The sequence below is a fragment of the Oryzias latipes genome, chromosome 2, assembly GCF_053564925.1.
Source record: "Oryzias latipes strain Hd-rR chromosome 2, Olatipes_Hd-rR_3.1".
Classification (NCBI taxonomy): Eukaryota; Metazoa; Chordata; class Actinopteri; order Beloniformes; family Adrianichthyidae; genus Oryzias; species Oryzias latipes.
This window is the reverse complement of record NC_136238.1, coordinates 10,135,337-10,152,090: the sequence shown is the minus strand read 5'-3', so window position 1 is coordinate 10,152,090 and position 16,754 is coordinate 10,135,337. Positions and strand designations below refer to the sequence as shown.

Below are 16,754 nucleotides of genomic sequence, written 5' to 3'. Positions count from 1 at the left end.
TTTTTTTTTTGTTCTACAAATTTCATCTTTAGTTAAACTTTTTTTTTAATATCAATTTTGGGGATTTTGCAGTTAAAAAAATACAATTTACTACTCTGAACTGAGTTTTTGGCACAATATGGGGTTCATAGTTTAATTAATATGTAGTATAAGGAAAAAAATCTATATATTAAAAAAAAAAGTTCAGTTCTTACTAAACAATTTGACATCAAACCCTGCTACCAAAACAGTTTTTAGATAAATTACCAGGTGAATTATAAAGCAAACTGTTTAAATACTCCAGAGATAAACAAACAGGTACTTTGTTAAAAATTTATAAGATAAATTCACAAATAATCATATATAACATGTGTTGCTAAGTACCAAAACAAGAAGAAAAGAAAAGAAGAAATACTAAAGTTATCCAGAGGCTCTAAACTGGAGTGTTGGCGTGTCTTGAAGAAGGACTTTTTCTGACTCAATCAGAGACCAAATTAACTAACATTAGAATAATAACCAGTGACAGCAGCAAAGACCTGGGATGTCATTACTGCTCAAATATACAGGCCAACTGAGAGTCAAGGTGAACAAGTCAAGCAAAACCCAAATAATTCAGTTTGGAGTCCAGTGATAAAGTTTTGCAGGACGGAGTGAAAAAGCAGAAGGTCAGACTTACAGAGCCAAAGGGAGCAGGAGTCATCAGTGGAATCACCAAACTGAGTTCACTGGAACCAAATGGAGGGTGGAGGAATCCAGTTAGGAGGTCCAGGAAAGAGATGAAATGGATTCAGATGTCAAATGACAAAAAAAAAAAAGGTCAGTAAGTCAGAAAACCTGGAGGGAAGGATAACTGGAACAGCAGACTGGAGGAACAAACCGACTGCCCACTAGAGTCTGGAACAGGAGAGCTCAGGTGTTTTGCATTAGGCCAATTAGAGTGGATACTTCAGGAGCTGCTCTGGAAAAGACAGTTACAGAGGAAACCATGTCCAGTAATTGGATTGGCCAAGATCTAGTGGCACATTACTAAAGGAAAATTGTGTCTATATTTTTTTTTATACCCCAACTCTATCACAAAAACATTTTTTTTTTCTTTTGTTGATATCGTACATGTATCTAAAATAGCTAAAGGTGAAAAAAACAACACTTTACTGCTCTTTTCAGCTTCACAAAGATATCCGCATCTGTAAGCTAGTTCCAACACCATTTTTCTTTCTGAATACACTTTCTGCCAGTACAAAAGCAGCCTATTTCTACAGAAATAGCCAAGATGATTGCTTTTTATTCTCACAGTGGGGATGAAGAATGCAGTCAATTAACAAGCCACCACGACCAAATGCAGAGTTAAAGAAGCCACGGTCAGGTACAGAAGATTTAAGGGAGAGGTTGGTTTAAAAATGACCATCTCAAGCCCAGCTAAGACCAACAGAGAATGCAAACTGGACTTATGGCAATATAGTCTAAACCTCCATTCCATCTAAACAAAGTGTACTCTTCCTCTTCCTCACTATGACAATCAGACACACAATTTATTTCCTGGGAACAGCTTCAGACTTTGAACTGGAGCATATCTGAAAGCCTTCATGTGGAAAGTGCAGGCAATAAGGCTTTGTCAGCCTGGCAGATATGATCCTCCACGCCGCCTGATGTAACATCAGAATAGCAAGTGACGGCCTTCCCTTGCTTTCAGCGAGTAATATAAAAGGTTTTATGGACAGCCAAGCCACCATCAAAGCAAAGGCGATGTGCAAACTAACGCTAAACCTAGAAACTTTAACAAAAGATAGATTGAAGTTTGGAGGTTTTCTTCTCTCCTTGACTGTGCTTTTATTGCTGATGAACCAAAAGTGAAACCTAGAAGCATGAACCATTGCCGACACAAAAAAACACTTTTTTGCTCTCGTATTATATATACAAACATACACATTTACATAGTAGTAGTAGAAGTAGTTATTGGCATTTTATATAAAAAAAACCAACATAACTTTAATTGAAACTTTTTTTTGTTGTGCGTTTTATTTGTCGTAAAAGTAATACATTTTTATTGATGGGTACCGTTTCAGTTTTATCTGGTCCTGGTGTTCGATGAATCCTTCCAACCTGAATCATTTCCCCACCATCACTCACTGCACGCGTGCAGTTTGGAATTACATCATAATTGTCAGTTTTGGCAGATCGCCCATAAATCTGTGCTACCTCTTCGATAAACCGCTTTTTGCTGTTTTGGTGACTTTAGGTTAAATTTAATCAAACGCTTTATGCAACTAATGCAATGCTACACTTGCCAACTTAGCTCTGAACTTTTAGGCTAGCTCACTACCTCACTTCTGGGACTCATAAATAGTTTTTACACGGCGACCATAAATCAGCGAAAGATCAGTGTCTGCAGTGCCTCTCTGTCTGCGTGGAGTACGTTTCAAAATCTGCGAGGTCTCTCAAACGGAACGCCATGAGCGTTTTGCAATTTGAAACACATCCTGGCTGAGTCGTTCAGTTCTGGCGTAAAATCTCACGAGTCAGAATAGATCATTAGATCACTGGTACTTAAACAGTGCTTTTTTTGAAATTTTATTTTGCTTTTAACAGTGATCGAATTAAGGAAAACACCCAAACTTTTCCCAAAAACATGTAAATGTGAGGAAGCAGCATCACAGGTTCCTACAGAGCCTGAATGTACCTGAGTTGTTTGTTTCTCTAGTCTCTATTATCTTTACCTGCACCATTTGGAGGATACATTAACATTGCAATATTAATGCGATTTATGCTCATTACATTGTTATAATAGGAATATTTTTGTATTTGGTCAATATTTAAGAATGCATCTTAGTAATGTGTGTGTGTGTGTGTGTGTTGGTGCGGGAGGGGGCTCCGTAAGGAGAGGCACCAGACGTCGGTTCTGGTCTGTGGCAGACCTTGCAGCCCTTCAATTTGGCTTGCCAACAGGACAGAGGGAACTGATGAAACGTAGACAGTTGAGTGGACGGCAAAAGATCGATTCGTGGCAAGTCCTACAAACCGACTCCCAAAATGTCAGGCTCTGTGGCATCACATGCAAAGGGTCTATATGACCTCCATCAACAGAAAAATACTTGGTAAAAAAAAAAAAAAAAAGCACCAAAAGCTACATTTTCGTCTGAGTGGGTGTTTAAGTTCAAGTAGTCTAACTACTTGTGTTTTTCTGTATTCTTGGCCAACTGTTAACAAATGCTGCACATCTCAGGATTCATCACCTGGGATTATTTGCAATGCCTGCTCACAAATGGGTCTTGCCATCCCATAAAATGCAGCATGAAGAAAGGTAAAGGTCAGTTCACAAATACGTAGTAAATGTACAAAAGTGCTAAACAGGAGAGGGCCATGAAATGCACTGCCAAATAACAGACAACGCAACAACACCGTAAAGGAGAAGTGGAAGGTTATTTATGGCTGCATGACTGCTCCGGCCCAGACAGGCTTTTACTTTGGGAATCACACCTTCAGTTTAGTTTGAAGTTTGGAGGCAATGAAATCCACATGTTAATCCCTTATATAAAAAAAAAAAAGTTCTCTATTCCTGTGAGGATTTACGCAAAGGCACCTTAAATTCCCCAATGAGTCGTTCACGGGCTGCTGAGCCTGTGTCCAGCATAGGAACCACAAGGTGCCTGACAGTCTTCACCAAAGGAACCAACTGATAAGAATGTGGTTTGAAATTCAATCAACCTTAAAGAATAAATCCAAAACCTTCCATTTTTTTAGGATTACCTTTAACTTGTTTGGAATTTCTCCTCAAGTCAGCAAAGTTTGTCTGAAAATATCTGTTAATAAAGATAATATATTAATAAAGCTGAATAGCTATGGTAAGTTTTTGACAGTTTCACAAAGCTTTAAGGACAAATTTTGAAATAATTAACTGAGCTACATAACACTGACCTTCACTCTCTGTCTCTAAAACCTTCAAATCAAGTCAGAAACCTAGGGGTCATCATGGACTCTGACCTGAACTTTAACAGCCATATCAAGTCAGTAACATCAGCAGCATTTTAACAACCAAAGAAAATTGCCAAAATCAAAAACATAATGTCAAAGCCAGACCTGGAGATCCTTCTTCATGCATTTGTCTCCAGTAGGTTAGATTACTGTAACGGCCTGCTCACTGGCCTCCTAAAACAAGCTGTAAAACAGCTTCAGTACGTCCAGAACGCTGCTGCTCGAGTCCTGACTAGAACTCTAGACTCAAAACATTCCTGTTTAGCCGTGTATATAACTGAAAGGTCCTTATGGACACATATTTTCATTTTCTTTTCTCTTTTCTTTCTTTTAAAGTAAACTTTACAATGGTTATGTATGTTTTTAATCTATCCACTGTTACGTATTGCGATTTTAATTCCTTTTTCCTGTTTTGTGAAGCCCCTTGAATTACTTTATGTACGCATTTCAAATTGATATACAAAACTTCCTATAAGTTAAAATCCCTTTTTTTAGGAAACAAGAAAAATGTGTTTCAAATATTCCAGGCAATGCTGACTGGAGGTTTTTGTCTTGTGACATTTATGTTGTAGAAAAGGAAAGATTTGATTGCAGATTCACGTAAAATGCGGCGTTTTCTTCACCATTTAATGTAAAAACTCAAAATCTAAACATTTGCAGATTGGATGTTTTTGCCCAGCAAAATGTTAATGTTAAAACATGTTAAAACAGCTGCAACAAAGTCTTTTTTCTTTTAACAAAACCAACTTGTATGACCGGAAAAGTTTTTTGTTTTTTGGGATATTTAATGATAAGTATACAGAATTAATAAAACCCCTTCTTTAAATCAATATCAGAAATGTAAGTCAGTTTATACTCTTTATGCTTGCATATTGAAATATTAAAAGGTGCAAAACAAAGATTTGAGATCAGTGATTAAGATTTAAAGTTGTCCTTTAGTTTTATTCTTGAAAAACAAAATCATGCTAATGTCTCCACACCTGCAGCTTTGCTAGTCTATACCCTTTCCATAAAATAATCCAAAATGATCATCGAGATTAGTGGTCAACCATTTCAGAACAATGATAAAAATACCTGAAGCGCAGTTGTGTGTCATTTTGTTTTTCTACCTCCATTTTCTGACTCTGTATCTGTGTGGACCATAATGATAGGGCAGACATGGTCGAGACACCCCCAGGGGTCACCATAAATCCCCCCCAAAATGGAAAAGAGATGAAACTTGGTTTTGGCTTTATTTCACAACAGCACAATGGAAGGGGATCAATGACAAACAACGCTGGGCCATTTCTGTACATTCAACATCAAGACAACGTTTTTATATTTGTCATTTAACAATGTAAATTCAATACAACTTAAGGGAACTGATGTTTTGAGTAATTGTGTCTTTCAGTTTAGAGGTTTGACACTACATAGTGTTATTTTTACTCTGCAGTGGGTCTTTTAAATTGTTATGGTGAGAGTTTAACATTTTAGTCTTTCAGCAAGATTTCTGAACGGTTTTACAAAAATAAACATATTTTGGAAGGCATAGTGTTTTCTAACCTTTTGTCCATGTTTGCAAACAGAAAACTAAAAACTATAGTTTTATTAAAGTCAGAATAAAAAAAAACATCTAAAATTATGGAACTAATTTACCATTATTTAAGAGTTAATTATTTATGTTATACGCAATCAATCTCTATTAGAATTTTTTAGTTCAAGCTGTGAAATACTTTAATTTCTAAATAATAAATAAAACAGCTAGACATAAATATATAAAATATAATAAGATAATTCATTTCATATAAATAGTTAATAATTATGAATAATATTTAATACACAATTTAATTTAATTTCACACAAGTTCAATTGCAGGTTTCTAAAGAAACAGTGAACCAACTTTTGTCTTGATGGAAAATGTTCCTATTCCATTTTGTTGTTCCTAAAATGTATTGTTATTGTCTTTGAGAACTCTCTCAGTATTATGGTCTGTGTCATATAAACCTTTTTGTTTCATACTAATGGCACCTAATGTTTTAATTTGCTTCCCATTCAACAAACCCCACAAACTGCAAGGTGAGGACCTTGCAAATCAATTTATGCACATTTGCTATGCATCTGTCACCCAATATTCCATGCAGTTCATTTTTATAGCATCAAATCACAACCAAGGTCACCTCAAGAGCCTACACATGAATAAACATCAACAACGAAATATACTATTAGGGGATGCGGGCAATATGGGCGAAAAACTAACTGTGTGCCCCTTACAGGTATGACCCCCAGCCAAAAACCAGCAGCATCTGTATGGCTCAACACGCTTACATCTGACTAAGGCATAAATCTTTTCTGTCCTCAAATCTAGTTAGAAAAGGTTAACATTACATTATACCTGAGCGTTGCATTTAAAAAGGCCTTTTTACATTTTACCTGAAAGGTACAAAAATCCGCTTCCACGTTTGGCTTGGATGTTGCTATGGAAGACAGCGCTCAGTTCCAACCAAGTAAAGATGAGGTAAGACAGAGCAGAAGAGGGCAAAGCAGCCAAATAGAAAATTAGACTTCCTCTCAAATGACTGCTACTGCTTTCTTGACATTGGATGGAGGGTTATTTGTTTCACATCCAATGTTGGAGACGAAGAAAGCATGAGTGAGAGCGAGAGATAAGGGACCAACTGTGGGGAAGAAATTCATCCCAAACAATGACTGGATAAAAGAAAAGAGATTTGGACACAGACTTCTCCCTGTGTTCTGTCTGCATTAATTCAAAAGCTTTACTCGGAGAATGCGCTGACATTTTCTCCTTGCAGCTTTTGTCGTGCTGTCATAGCCTTGGATGGAACACAGTAATTATTAAAAGTCAATATTGAAAAGATCGTTATGCAAATTTGTGTGTGCATAGGCGCGATGATGCCAACAGAAATCTATTATCATATATGGCCTATTTTTGGGGAATAAAAACAGCACTGCCACTAGTGTTAATCAATCGGTTTTAATACAGTGTAATGGCTAAGATTATAATAACCACGGTTGGTTATAGTAAATGTTTAAGTCCCTAACAAATACAAAATAAGTTAAGATTGGAAATAAAATCACGATATCACTATGTCAACAAATAATCTAATGTTGGACGTCACCTCTGAGGGTTTTAGTCAGTCACTTTAGGTGAGAAAACTGTGCTTTTTGTTTTATGAAGGTAAAGACAAACAGTGAAGGCGTTTTCTGCAGCTGGGATGCTTTGACAGATTGGAGGATAGTGAGTAAAATACAGTAAAATCTTACACCAACATAGCAGCCATGCAAATATTTAAAACCAGAGGTCTCCACGGTTTTTGGCATGCAAGCTCATTTTGAGAAAACAAGAATTTACCTATATATATATATATATATATATATATATATATATATATATATATATATATATATATATAAAACACCTCTTTCAACCCCCGTGGTTGGTTTCTCACCCAAGCCAAATAATCAACAAGACTGGCTATGGATACGGACTCAGAAATGGGGCCAACATCAGTCACTTCCTCTACATGGAAGACATCAAGCTATATGCTAAGAGTGAGCGTGACATTGGCTCCCTGATTCACGCCACCGGGATCTACAGTACTGACATCAGGATGTCGTTTGGGTTCAAAGAAATGCAGTCAAATGGTGACGAAGAGAGGCATGATAGTCCACACAGGAGGGGTCTCACTCCCAGAAGGAACAATTGCAGACATTGAAGACAGTTAAAAGTACCTTAGAGGAGTTCTGGGAGGAGGTTAAATTAGTAGCTCATACTAAAAGTGTCTTTTTTTTTGTAAAGATGGCAGCCTCTTCCCAAGGTCAAAGGTCATCGAAGCTATCGGTGCGGTTGTAGACTTAAGCTGTTAGCATGTGTTTGAAATTTAGTAAATATTGCTCAATTTTTTTTTCTAATTTTATGGGAAAATGAAAAATCACCATAATTTAAAAACATTTTTGGACATTCTTGACACGTGTTTTGGTTTAGCAAGTAGATTATTTTTTTTAAGATTTTGGCACAATTCTTTCTTATTTTTTGGTCAGCATCGTCCACTGTGATGTAATCCTGTTTTGGAGGATAAATCACTATACAAAGCGTTAATTTTCAGCTGGCACTATTTATGAGTTTTTGTTGGGTGCAAATTTTTCCGTTAAACGAGCAATCAGACAGAAGAATAGCGAAAACAATCTGGACCTTGCAGTCCAGGACATAATTATTTACCTTTGCAAATATTTAGGAAAAAAACTGTCCATAAATTACACATTTTTGATTTATTACACTTTCAAAAAACCTGTTAACAGTGTTTCAGTCGTTCAATCCATTTACATTTTGGTGTTGTTTGTTGCTAGTTTTTGCTAATACCTCCAGATGGTGGTTATACCCTTTTACCCCAAAAAACATATTTTTAGCCTAAGTCACTGTCCCACATCCGTCCGTCCGTCCGTATCCCTTTTGAGGTCATGGGGTCGCTAAAGCCAACCCAGCTTCTGTTCGGTGAAGGTGGGGCACAACCTTAACAAATCAGCAGTCCGATGCAGGACCACACACTCTCATACACACCTAGGGGCAACCTATGAGGCATGTTTTTGGACCGTGCCTGGAAAAAAAAAAACTACAAATGCCCAGGCAGAACATCCAAACTCCACAGGTCCCAGCAGGGATTCGAACTACAGCACCACCATCAACTAACACGAAATAGCTTAGAATAAACTATGTGTAGATGAATTGGATTTTATTTTTAATTTATGAGCCACTAATCAATTGTGATGCTTGTCAATATCAGCACCGACATGGATAAATGAATCTGGACCAATAAGGAAAAAAATCCTCATTTGTGTTACCAATAACGGTAACGCCCTAAGTAACGTATGATATTTTACAGGGTCCCTTCAAACGGACATGTGTCCAAAACTAAAACAAGAAATAACAAAAGTATCATCAAAAAAAAACTTTTAAACCTTTTTCATTTTAGACATGATATGATTTTTTTAATTACCCAATGGATGGAGTCTCTGACTGAGACACAATTAGAGCGGCCACCGTCACCTGTCCTCTCTAATTGTTTAAGTTCTCTCCAGAGGGGATTCCAAAGGGAATGTAATTACCATCAGATCAATAGTCAGGCATAAACAGAGACACCGTAGCGATTCTTATTATATGCAGATTGATTCATTTCCGGACATTAGTTGTTTTAATTTATTGGTAGCGTATGGGCTTGAGGGGGCAATTTTCACACATTTACAGAGCAAGCCATAAAAGACAATTATTTGGGCAAATGTAATTGTCTGGAAGCTTTGCAGACTGATTAAGAGCAAATAATAAATGATTTAGGATATTTCTGTTTTTGACACTAACAGAGTTGGTTGACTACCAAATCTGAGCTTTGGAAAAAAAAGGAACAGCAGATAGGTGAAACATTAAACAGTTTACCTGAAATGTTTAAGATTTTAACCTAACTATCTCAGAAAAGTCAAACTTAGAGATATTTTTTTACTTTACCAACATTTTGTCAACAATGCAGCAAAAGAGAGGTAAAATTGTGAGGTTTATTTATACAAATGGTGTCAAATTTTATCCAAGACCATTTTTAAGATGGAATCTAACTGTTTGGACATGGAATGTCAAATTACTGAGTGGGAAGGAGCCTGAGCCTCACAGAACCTTACCCTAACTCAACTCTTCAAGAGGGATTGGGTTCTCCTGCACCCTGGATTTGCCTGCATGGTGAGTGGCGATGGGCCTGTGTGGGAATACCGATAGCGACTGAAGCAGCCGGAGTTCAGAGGTAGGGCAGTCGGATCAGAAGATTGTAAGTTCGGTTTCTGCTCTGCCAGCCAATGTATTGAAGGGTCTTGGGCATTGCTCCTGGTGGTTATTATGGAATACGGCTCATGTAAGAGAGGCCGTCACAGTTTCTACATTCAAAGTAAGACTGAAAACATTCCTCTTTGGACAGGCTTATTATCAGATTAGTTAGTATTCAGAGATTATTTAACTTAATGTTAATGTGTTAAATTAAAATTAATAACAATAACAATTTGTTTTTAGTAGGTTGCTAGAAGTTGAAGCTGGGGTAGCTATGGTGCACTGGGGTTCTGTACTCTTTTCTCATCTACTTCTACTCTCCTCTCCTCTATTCTTGATCATTATTCATCATTCAGTTCTCCATGCCTCTGTTTGGTGCAGTGCAATTCATGTACTGTCCCTCTTTCCCACTCCCCTCCTGGGGGAGTGCTTCCCACTCTGGGAGTGCTTCCAGAATCCAGTTGGCTCATCTGTGCTCCTGTACCTGGCCGTGTACCTCGTCTCTGCTCCTGCTCCTACATCTGGCTATGGATCCTGTCTCCGGCTCGACTCGCGCCCCTGACTGTCCCCCCAGCTGGATGAAGATCGTCTGCTGGACTTTAAATGTGTAGTTGTAGAGTTAGATAAGTTAATTCTTCTCTAAGAGTTCTGCTAAATCGCCTGTCCGTCCTGGGGGAGGATCCCTCCTTCATGTGGACACCCCAGAGGTTTCTTCGTTTTTTCCGGAATCCATTTTTTTTAGGAGTTTTTCCTTACCGCGAAGGAGGGTCTAAGGGCAGGGATGACAGTTTAGTTTGCTAGTTCATTGTAGTATTTTCCTGTTGAACTCTATGTACTTATGATCCTTTTGATTTCATGTTTCACTTTTTCAATTACCGAGACAAAGCCCATCGAGACGACTGCTGTTGTGAATTTGGGTTGTACAAATAAAATTGAATTGAATTATATTTTGGTGCCAGTGTTAGGCAGCGGCGGTGTGTGATTGGGAGAGTGGGACTGGGACGGTAAAGCACTTTGGGCCTTCTATGAAGGTAGTAAAGAACTATATACCACAGTATATAGTATTTTACCATAGTCTTCAAGTTCAATCATTTGTTGAATATGATAAACAGATATTACTCAGTCATTGTACAGGTGAATGGCGTATACTTCTATAGCATTTTTCTACTTTCATTTAAAGTAGTCGCTTGATTGCGTGTTGCCGGGGCCAGTGTGAACGCAGCATAGGAAAAAAGTTCATAACAGTTCAAGCTATAATTTGAAAAAAAGAGACCTTCACTCCCCCCCCTTGTAAAAAATCTCACATGTTTTCCTTTCAGAGAAGGAGATTGAAATTCAGCTTTGAGGGAAAAATATGACAGGCAGGTGAAGCAATGGCATCTTTCTAGCATTCTAACATCCTGCTTTCACAGAGACTCCAGGTTCAAAGAAGATGATGGATGGGAACTCTGCGTATGCATGTTTGTACAAAAAAAAAACGTGCAAAAGACTTGAAAGTGCAAATAATCTACAGAGGTGAATGTGTCACGCAAACAGCTCTCTCCCTGATGTCGCTGCTGAAAGCTTGTCAGCTTTCACTGACACCGGCAGCACACATTCACAGACAACATCTCTGATAAAATGGCACACTGGAAAACAATGACAAGGAATCTGTTCTTGGAGTGGCTGAGTCATCTTTTCGATGACACTGGGGTACGTTGGGAGTTAAAGAAGAATAAGACGGGAACAGGGAGTGACAGAGTTGGAAAGGGAGCAGAAAACACACTAAAAGAGAAAGAGAATAAGAAATGTAAAAAATACAAGAGAACAGATGGAGACCTCATAGACCAAAGAGGAGGAGCGCTTTGTGAAAAGGCAGAGGTCCTTTCTCTTGGTTGCGCTTCTGTCCCTTCAGATGACAGGAAAAGGTCTACTTGTCAAAATAGGATATTTTGTACAGAGCCACTTTTGCCAAGTGTCCATTACTCGACCCCTGAATTCACTCAACATTAAAACGGCAGCTGGTCAGTGTGCGTGTTTTGAATGGAATCTCAAGAGCTGGGGCCCTTTGAAATATACTCTGCAAAGGTACAGCATGATGAATGAAGGAAAATTACTTGGTTCGGAGCTACAATTTAGAAGAAAAAAAAAAAAGGGGGAGCTAGATTTTATTTGAATTTTCCAGCAACACAGAAATGCTCCTGGTGGGCCATTGTGAGTAAGATCGATGTAAATAGGATTCAGACTGGAGGGGGGAAAGTGTTCTGTGAAAAATGTATGCGTTGCAGTGAAGATTTATGAGCGCCCATGTGAACCACATGTGAGCGATACATTGGCTCTTTGTTGGCTTTGATTTTCAGGGTATAAAAACAAAAAAAAAATCAACCAACAGTCTGTGAGCTTATAGGTAATTTGTTGTGTCACAGAAAGGCGACATGTGTGGATGTTACAACTCCCGGAAGCAACAACTCAAATGTTGTATCGAAACAAACAGAGGAAACCTAAAAAACTAAAAGGCTAATGCTGAAACTTAACACTCAACCGCTGAAACATAGAAAAATGCATTCATCCATCAACTCATTATCTTTCACTCATCTGGGATATCAATTACTTGTTGATTCCTCCCTTTTGGCTCGTTGTCTGTATCTGCTGTTTTGATGTAACCTTCACTGTTGTGTGCTGTATGTTTTTCATGGGTTAATGTTTATTGTTCTTTTTGTCTATTTTGTTTCCCTGGTTTTATTTCTCCTGGGCCGTGAGCCATTGCCACCAAGTCTTCATTCTATTGTCCCAGTCACTATGTTGTCAAATGATGAACTCAAGCCTTACATGTTGCTTTGCCACCTTCCAGTTTCATAAAAAGTCATAAAAGCAGTAAATCAGTTGGTCACTGCAGAGAAAGTTCCACTTTTAAACATGAATCTAATTCAGAAGACTCTGGTTTAGTCATCAGCACTCCCTGTTCTCCAAGTTCAAGGCAAAAGCCACAGGCAAGTTGATTTGTACAGCACAATTCGCACGGAAAGTAATTTAGTAAGGGTTAATGGCCGACGAAGTGTGCGGTTACTACTTTTTAACGCACGCCGTGGAAGCCTGAACCGTCCGACGCGAAGCACCACCGCTGCAGTTAAGATTCGGCGATATATATATGCTGATCGTCCCGATGGGTTGAATAAAGCATCAATTCAGAGGGAAAGTTAATCGCTTACCGCTTGTTTTTGCCCCGATGATGAAGCAAAAGGTTGTTTTACAGAAGCCGGCGCAGTGATACAAATCATTTAAGCTAGCCGACCGGAACTTCTTTTTTCACCGTGCGGTTATCAGGTTTTAACGCATACCCAGCAGCCAATCAGAATCGAGTATTCAACCGGACCATGGTATAAAAGTGCTTAAAAAACAGGAAAATGCATTAAAATCACAATACATAACAGTGTAAAAATTAAGAGCATATATAGTCATTTCAAAACATAGTTGAAAAGAAAGGGCGGAGAAAAGAAAATGAAAATAGGTGTGGATAAGGACTCTTCAGTTGTATACACGGCTAAACAGGAATGGTTTGGGTCTAGATTTCAACCTTAACACAGTAGAGGCCTGTCTCACAACCTCAGGGAGACTGTTCCAGCTTTTAGCTGCATAAGATTGAAGGTAAGCTGACAGCCAAGTTGAACTAGTTTGCAATAAAGCTCCGTTTGTTGGCAATATTTTTAAATCTAGATAAAATCGATATTTGTCCGTTTTTGAACCCGGGGAGAAATTATTTTACATATTTGGTGCCAAAGCTAAAAAACATTATAGTCAGTAAAGAGAGATCTGCCACATTTAAGTCCTACTTTGATCATTTTATGATCTAAGTATTCCTAGTGGTCTTTTAATTATGATTATGTGGTGTTTTGTAGGACATCGTTTCTGCAGAGCGGCAGAAGTTCATTAGAAATTGACCTCTAAATTGTGGATAGGACTGTTGGCGTGGTGCGACGATGCGCCCCCACTTCCCCTCCCTGTTGCTAAGAGCTCGGAGCAGGGAGCTTGCTGTCCAGCATGTTTTCTACGTCCCAAATAAGCTCTTTTTCAAATAGAAGTTTTTTCCTCAACTTCACTCCAGAAGTGAAATTGTTCCTTGATGAGAGCTCTACTTTTTATGTAGTTAAACATCAAACAAAAATCTTTATTACATGATTTTATTCAGCTCAACAGAGCTCCCTCCCTGATTTTGTCAATGCTCACATTCTCCAAACTCCCATTTGAAGCATGCCCCTGCCTTATCTGATGCAGACAATCTAGCTAGATCATAGAATATGACACATGATGAATATCTGTCTTTGCCTCCCCTTTGTCATAGCCTACAGAATAAAGGGCAGCAGCATTAGTCACTGCCTACAAGGTGGGCTGACTGAAAATTAACAATGTCGGTGCTCAAAGCCCCATGCAGCAGCCAGAGTGCAGAGATTGCATCATCTTGGTAGGAAAAAAAAATAAGCCAGTACATTTTGCACCAAAGGAGGCTGGATCCACAATTTAGCAGTAAGCCACTCCACCCGACATTGCAAATCCTGGCAATAAACCTTGCAATCTGTCTGAAGGACAGGCATTCCGTCTGACAAACAGCCTTATGGCATTTCGTGACTAATGGAGAAGCAGCATCAGCGAGCAGAGACCTTGTTAGCATGATTAAAACTTCTGCTTCAAGAATTCTTATCTAATTACATTTCCTACAAATGACGTCGTTATAACAGATGCATTGGAAGAAGAAAGAAATTAAAAATGTAATAAAAATGTTTAAAATGGCTCAGACCGTGTGTGGATGAAACAGTGACCACCAGGAGGATTTCCAGGTTCGAAACTAGCACGTCTGTAGAAGGTGTTTAAACAGCACGGCTGGACTCGGGTAATGTTAAACCATGTGCTAAAAAGCCACTTTTGAAAATACCGTAACCCTTGTGCTATCCTTGGCACTTTAACATTGGGAGTTGGGTCATCTGGACCCACTAGAGCAGGGGTCGGGAACCTTTTTGGCCAAGAGAGCCATAAACGCCACATATTTTGAAATGTAATTTCGAAAGAGCCATGCAATAATGTAGTGTCCCTTTACCACATTTAGTCACGGAGTCTTAACCTCTTTTAGGGTTCTTTATTCTGGTTACTCTAGACCGCAACAAACGCCGTACAATTAATTCAGCAACTCCTGAATCTCTCCCGCCGAGACGAGAGCGCTTCTACCAACTTTATATTCACCTGCTCCCGCTCTAGCCCTCCCATTTCCCTTATTCGGCCCATAGCTGAACCCCATTGGTCCAAACTACCTAACAACAGGCTGAGCGACAGAACTGAGGGCCAATCAGATCTCTGCTTGATGCGTTCAATGAACTCCAGAACTTATAACGCGGCCCAACACCCACCCAGTCCAAGTCAGTAAACAACGATATGTTTAAAAATAAATATTCAAATGAATGTGTGCATTTGATGCAATTTCAACATTTTTAAAGTACAATAAGTCTGTGGATTCTTTTTAATAACATCGTTATGCTGTTGCTAATAAATGATGAGTATTTCTCGTGGTACTTTTGCTGATGGTCTAGTCTGGTTGATACGTGGTAGGTTTCTGCTACATGCAGGCGTTGAGACTTTAAACGTGATCTTAGGTTGGTCTGAATGTTCTGTAGATGTGACAAAGACTGCTCACATGCAGACGGGGAGCCAAACACACACTCACACGCTGCAGTGAGTGACGGGCAGTGGGTTTTACGTTATTACAATCCCTGCGCGATTCACCTGCTGCCTGTCGCCATACCCCCCCACCCTCTGCTTTCTCCCTCACACATCCCGTCTCCGCATCTGTGCGCTCTTTCTCAGAAACGGGAGCGCGCAGTTTTAGGCACAGCAATTCACAGGTTTCCGGTTGGTACAAACTCTGTGAAATAATAGATAATTGTAAACTTATAGTGCTGGCGCAGATTTTTCTCTCTAAGCACCGCTACTACTGCGCGCCTCTGGCATGGCATCGCGCCCGAGAAGGACTGGTCTAATGAAAAAAAAAAAAGTATAATTAAAGATTTGTCTGCGAGCCACATGTGACCATCAAAAGAGCCATATATGGCTCGCGAGCCATAGGTTCCCGACCCCTGCACTAGAGAGTGCGCTGAACCTTTTTTCTTCAATGATTTGTGATCTTCACTGGTGTCCATGGATCACATGAAATCTTTCCACCTTTATCCACCTTTATCATGGTAGGGAGAACACGTCAATGTAAGGGTGGGGTCATCTAAGATAACACAAGGGTTAAACAGAAAGTCCTTTTTTGTCATTTATAATCATCTTATAGAGATAAAAGCTAATCTAATCCACCTGTAGGGTTGGGTGACATGTATATCGTTTTTTCATCCATCTGAATTTTTTATTTTGCTATAATCCCTTTAACAAGGATCAGCTGAAGGTCAGCAAATTAGACATTAGAAGTTGTTTACAAACGGACTGATGGTTAAAGTCTTAGTCACATCTACCTTTACAAGGGTTTGACCTGTACCGGAAGCTGCTGGTTTTTAGGTTGCCTTCTACTAGTCATAAAGAGGAGTGGCTGCATCTTAAGAGGAGTGCAGGTGTGTTTTGAAGCACCTGGAGCGGCATCATGAAAATGGAATGAAAGATTGACGTGCGTATGGTACGTTTTTCTGAAGTGTTTGTAAAAGTAAAGGATGTTACGTACACTTACAAAGCAAGAGTGATGCTATCATACGATGTCCTTGTGCCACATTCTGATCATAAGTAAGTAGTACGTGCTGGCACTTTACTGACCGTACGCAAATGCTGTATGTGATATTTAAGTGCCTGTATGAGGATGCTGACATAAACTACACCCCTAATCTTAAATTTTGCGTTGGAGTTCACTAAGACCTGTCACCGGCAGCATGCCCGTAGAAAAAATTGCTTCAACATTTTCACTCACTGAGCCGTCAAAGACCTTGCTTTTTCAGACAGGCCACCTCCATACTGATGCTCCATATTGATGTATCTATTTTGCGCCCGCAGACAG

At 39.1% G+C, this 16,754-nt stretch overlaps 1 long non-coding RNA gene across 1 annotated transcript in view; it reads right to left on the bottom strand.

Moving 5' to 3' along the window:
- LOC144984175 (uncharacterized) overlaps positions 1 to 7,299 on the bottom strand; it is a 421,174-nt gene extending 413,875 nt beyond the window's left edge. Inside the window, exon 1 of the long non-coding RNA XR_013647866.1 lies at positions 656 to 7,299. This is a non-coding gene — a long non-coding RNA (uncharacterized LOC144984175). The remainder of the gene's footprint in view (positions 1 to 655) is intronic.
- Between the last annotated feature and the right edge of the window lie 9,455 nt (positions 7,300 to 16,754).